Genomic DNA, 6,000 nt, shown 5'->3' with positions numbered 1-6,000 from the left:
GTGCAGTCCTGCCGATGCAACTATGGTGGCTAAACCTCCATACCCAAGTTGGTGGATTGGCAGCTATATAAACACAAAACTCATGCTTTGAATGCTTTCCACGTATCCTGTAACTATGATCCAGTTGCTACCAGTTCTCCCATTGCTTCTCGGCCAGGTCAAAGATGCAAATCAATTCCATCGTCGTTGGAACAGAAGGCAAGTCATGAGCATTCCATTTACTCACGGAGCTGTAGCTGCATAGTAACACTGGACTTGTGCATGGCTCAATAATTTGTGTACACATCACCATACTGGGGTTCAGTGCTGAAGTGTGCAATGTAGAAGCCTGCAAATGTATCAGAACAGACCTCGAGATATAGGTAGCGCCCACCACTGCCTACAAGAGAATGGATACCTACACAAAAAGCCTCAATAATCACAAATAGAAATGTGCCCATAAAGGTGTGTGCAGGAATGTACCAAAAAGATCTTCAGTAACAACTGTGACAGTATCCCCAATTTGAACCAAACAATCCCATGTTAATGTAGCAAGTACACTACAGCATGCTACAGGTGAGTGTACACAGAATGTAACACAATATTCACTGGTGATTTGAAATCATTTCAGAGATGTACGAAGGTCTCATGTCCACTTGGTGTGTGCAATATATCACAGACATAAGATCACATTCAACAGTAAAGTGCCTGGTCATCTGTTTTCAATTGAGTATGTGTATATTATTGGCACATCATCTCAAAATAAACACACATGAAATCTCCACTCACAAAAATAGAAACACATATTATTTTGGTGTAAGTGTTCAGTAATGACAAGAATGCCCTCACCAAAATAATAAGTCCATCACTAGTATACAACAATATTGTAGGCATTTAAAAAAAATAACTAAAACAAACATGTGTTTGATACTGTCACAAATTAGAGCAAGAGAATGGCTCATACATACGCAGAAATAACATCATCAGTGAACAATTAGTAGCAATTGAATAATTAGGCCGGGAAAAAGGTATACTCAAAATAAAACACTTTATACAATGATGAGTTTAGTCACTCAATTAAATGTCATGAGTCCAAATTGATGTCACAGCCCATGTGCGCCACAATGGGTTTCAGGCCCATCACTTGCCTCATAAATTGCCAGGATAAACATCCTCTGGAAGGGGCATCTATGGGGCAGAGAACAGACACCACAATGATCTTAGTGAGGAAGTGGGTCCTTTGGTTTGGGAAGGGTTGGATAGGTAGGGGTCGTTTGGGCTGTGGAAGGGCTCAGGGCCAGGGCACAAAGTAGGTCTTCTTTGGGGAAATGAGTAGGGTGGTTGAGAGGATTTCCGGGGTGGCAGGTAGAGGGAGTGGCTGTGTCTGTTGTGCATGTGTATGTTGAAAGTGTGGGTGCTTGATGGTCTGGTGTATTTGTTGTATCTTTCCATATGTTTTCTTTAATGATTGTCTGTTGGGCGGGTGAGTGTGGGTGTTTGTGTTGAGTGTGTGTATGTGTCTGTTGTGGTAGTGGTGTTTGTTGCTGTGGTGCCTGTGGGTGTCCTTGTGCATGCCTGTGGGTGTCGTTGTGTATGCATGTGTACATGCAGGTGGGTGTGATGACTGGGGGTGTGCTTGTGGTATGTGTGGATGTTGCTGTAGTGGTGGGTGTTGTATCTGGGGGTGTGCTTATGCATGCATGTGTGGTGGTGGATGTGATGACTGGGGGTGTACTTGTGGTATGTGTGTGTTGCTGTAGTGGTGGGTGTTGTGTCTGTGGGTGTGCTAGTAGGGGGTGTACCTGTGTAGTAGTGGATGTACTGACCGGAGGTGTGACTGTGGTGGTAGTGGTATGTGGTGTCTGCATGTGTGTGTCTGTGCTTATGTTTTCTGATGTGTCTGTGTTGGGATGTGCTACTTGTGGGTGTTGCTTTGGGTGTGTGTATATGTTTGTGTGTGCTTTGAACAGGGCTGGTTTGAGGGATTTGGGTTGGGGAAGGGGTAAAAGTCTGGGCACCAGGTTGGAGTGGGTGGGAGGCTGAGGCCAATGAGGAGGCCAGGCCCTGGAATGACCGCTGTAGGACAAACAGGGCACTTTGGAATGCCATCCAGGTAAGTCAGCATCTGGTGTTCTGGCCGGTCAGCCCCTGGATGTCATTCAATTGTGCGGTCTGGCCTACAGCGATCATCCTTAAAAGATCAACAGCCTCAACAGTGAACACAGCCTGGGACACTGGGACGGGGCAGAGGTGTCTGCAGCAAAGGTGACACCGACCCTTTTGGGGGGGTGGCTACAGCCAAGTGGGGGGAGCAAGAGGGAGGTGGGAGATTGGAATGGGGGGAGCAGACACAGACACAGGTGTCACAGTCTCTCCAGGGTCTGCCACCCACTAGAGTCTAATCTTCATTCAAGGCCTCGGAGGAAGATGTTGACTCACTCTTGGCCTCTTGGTCAGTCCCCTCACCCTCTGTGGCACTGGGTCCATCAGTGCCTGTGGTGCCCACACCTGATTCCGAGTGGGCAGCTTCATCCCGGCCGACATGGCCGGAGTCACCTTCACCTTGCCCAGTTGATGCTGAAACAAAAGATACAACAGTTATAGTGTATCTTTGAGAATGCAATTGGACAGCAATGTACATCACACAACATTTGCAAAAATTTCAGTTATCCTCCCTGTCAGCTATTATATCATGTCTGCCTTTATCACTTATACACTTGTAGTCCACTCCATAACAAAGGGTTCCAACAGCATGAGTAAACACATAGGCCTGCCTATATCTCTGAACTACTGCAATACAGAGCTATAATTGTTTGCATTCTCCCACAGGGTACATTTTTTCGATGGAAATTGTCTGCCCACAATGGGACACCACAACTTCTATGTGATAGTACCATCCATATGCAAATATCTCTTTCAGTATGACATTGCTATCCATCATCGTTTTCTCCTCTGGGCAGGACTAAGGACACAAAATTGGAGTCTGTGGGACTCACAACTCTCTCACCAATGTAGACACATCTCTGTCTGTTGCTTACAATACAGTTTGGCATAGAAATTTGTATTGGCAATCACAGATTGGCTTACATGTATATTTGTGAAGGATAAAGGACTCCGATCTGCCAGCTACTGTCCGCATAAAGTATCATAGGTTTGCTGGAGAAACCACTTCCAAACAGGTGTCAGATATGGAATGATGTCACTGTACAAAGAATATCAAAACGTTCGGTGTAGATGCACATGCTCACATTGTCATAGCACCAATTTAGCAATGTCAAATCTGATATATCAGCTGCTTCATAATTGTTCAGTTTCCCACAGTCACCAGTATTGGAAGCCTACATTCACTACACACATTTCTGAGATACCGTCACACCTGACCCAATTATGACATGGGGTATGTTTAGTGAAACTGTCCCTCAAGACATTGTGAAAATACAGGCAATCCTTTATTTGCATGCAGCCATGTGTCTGCTCACAACAGTACTTGCCTTGAGAGGAGGGATCTAGTGGCATGCTACAGCACAAAGCAATATATTCCACATAGCATCACACAGTGTCTGATCAATTTACACTTCCAGAAATCATCATGGCCTTTGGATGTGTGTCTTCCTCAAAGTTGATGGTATACAACATCGCTGGAAAGTAAAGAGGTCAAACCACAACAATATATACAGAAAATTACTTACCCCCCACCCTTGTTGCTGCTGTTGGGCCCTCAACTGCCCATCAAGCTCCTGGTAAGCCACAACAAGGACGCAGGCCATTAGGGGCGTCAGTGTGTGACCCACCTGCCTGGACCGCTGGGAAGACTGCCCAACTTTGCTCTCAGGTGATTTTCTGCTCGCCCAACGCAGGTCCTCCCACCTCTTCCAACAGTGCAGGATATGCAGATTGTGGACCCAGCCAGGTCCGCACCTTCTTGCCGATGGCTGCCCTATCCCACTTCTAATGGGCGTTGATCTGTATAGATGACATAAAAGAAAAGGAAAAGATAAATCAGTGTCACTGTTGGGCAGTACTGCTGTGATATCACTTTTCATAAATTCAAACGTACTTTTATAAAAACAGTTGCCCTAAAACTGTCCTAGGTACAGTGGAAATACTGATCTGAAGTGATCTCATGTGCACAATCAATACTTGCTGGCTTTTCATGTTACCTGATCAGACCTACAACATCATCTTGGCCTGAACTATGCATCTAATCCTGTGGTGAGCGCCACCCCTGATACTCACAGCTACAATGGCTTCCTGCTTAAACTCCACAGTGACCGAGGGCAAGAAATGAGGGCTGCTGTGCCAATGAGAGCAGGGATTTGTGGGTTGTTTGAACAAGTGTGATTTCTAATGAGACAGATTGGGATGGATGATGGTTAGCCAGAGTCATCTGAACTTTCTGCGCCTAAAATAAGTCCACCTACAAGTAACTCCATGACAGTTTTAAACCATATAGTGCAAACTGAAACACAATATGTGCTGGAATCCCACATGACGGTACAGCATCATACAACTCCTGACCTCTACATTTTTCACTCAATATCACTGTGATTTCAACATTGGGTGTATTTTGTCAGACATACTACTGGTATACTGTCTGCTGGCCACTGGTAGTCAGTGGCTTGCAGTTTGTGTGATGAAATAGGATTTGTGTGCTACTTGGAGGCACATTACAGATTTTACTGACTGGTGACTTAACATTGCCATGAACAGACATTTCAGACATATGTCCCAGCTACATCATTCTGTCAACTCCAAGAACAACACCACACACTTTGCCAAAAGAACCACATACCCTGTGAATCAGATAGGAAGAGGTTACTCAGTCAGACATTCACTAATCAAACATGTACCTATTCCTCTGGGGTCCCATAGAGTTGGCAGAACCTCCCTGGCAAGGGGCTCCAGCTCCTTAGGGGAGGGGAGAAGGCAGGGGCCCTGTCACCTGCTTTGCCTTGCATCCTGGCTCCCAGAGATCGGTAACAGCAGCAAATAACAAGGGGGTCTTGATGGCTGCAGTGTCAGGAGGCAAGTGAGTGTTTTTTCACAAGATGACATACAAGTATATACAGTGGACACTCTTCATGATGAAGACGGGCACATCCATTGGCTTTCGTGCGTAGCAGTCACACACGTTAATACGTTAGCCTATGGCAGGGCCGGCCATGGAGGTTACCACCTACCTCGCAGTCAACTTCCACTGATGGCCGTTGGGTGGCCAATGTCCTGAAGGCAAGGTCAGAAAGCCATCATTTTAGGGTGTGAAGCTTCACATTTTACAAATGTTTTTGTGTCACCATGGAGTATAGTGCATCTCTAAAAGTCAGCTATGTACAACACTTTCCTTGGCAAGAAATGACACCATAAAATGTGAAGAAGTGACCATCTTTGACAACAATAGTGCTGCAGGCAGTGCTTGAAATGGAAAAAATAAAGTGCAGGTACTCTGTGACAGAGTACCTGCTTGTTTCCGAGAAGTGCCGGTACTCTCCAATTAAAAGTATTACGTTTTTCTTGAGATGTGCCGGTACTCTCCCTCTCAAAATAAAAAAGTGCCGGTACTCAGTACCGGACAGTACCGGCCCATTTAAAGCACTGGCTGCAGGGGAAGTACTACCTCCGTTGATGGTATTTTTAAAAATATAGGTGCAAATAATACAGTTCAAATGTATCATTTGCACATGATAACTGAAAAATCCTAAATTTGTATTTTGTAAATTTTAGTGGACCAAATATTTGATGTCAATGTGTGTACATATATTACCCAATGACATTTGTACTGTTACCTCGAATTCTAATGTGTATTGATATTAAAAGTATGGAGTAACCATTTCACCTGCTCTTTTTTATTCCATACATAGAGACGTCTGAATCCAGCATGAGTAGGAGGTGACAGTCTCAGGTTTTCCGGTCCTTTCCAGACCTTGCCACCAAGGAGCAAAGGGAGGACATCAAGCAATATCGTCTAAATAGGCAAACTATCCTGGATTTGTGTCAGCAGTTGGAGCCTGATCTCCTGTCTCA

The 6,000-nt window shown here is 45.0% G+C and overlaps 1 long non-coding RNA gene across 1 annotated transcript in view; it reads right to left on the bottom strand.

Moving 5' to 3' along the window:
- Positions 1–650: 650 nt before the first annotated feature.
- LOC138295640 (uncharacterized) overlaps positions 651–6,000 on the bottom strand; it is a 29,157-nt gene continuing 23,807 nt past the window's right edge. The window contains exons 2-3 of the long non-coding RNA XR_011203647.1: positions 3,669–3,942; positions 651–2,556 (exon numbers count right to left, since the gene is read on the bottom strand). This is a non-coding gene — a long non-coding RNA (uncharacterized lncRNA). The remainder of the gene's footprint in view (positions 2,557–3,668; positions 3,943–6,000) is intronic.

The sequence above is a fragment of the Pleurodeles waltl genome, chromosome 1_2 (assembly GCF_031143425.1).
Source record: "Pleurodeles waltl isolate 20211129_DDA chromosome 1_2, aPleWal1.hap1.20221129, whole genome shotgun sequence".
Taxonomy (NCBI): domain Eukaryota; kingdom Metazoa; phylum Chordata; class Amphibia; order Caudata; family Salamandridae; genus Pleurodeles; species Pleurodeles waltl.
This window is presented reverse-complemented; position numbering and strand designations above follow the sequence as displayed.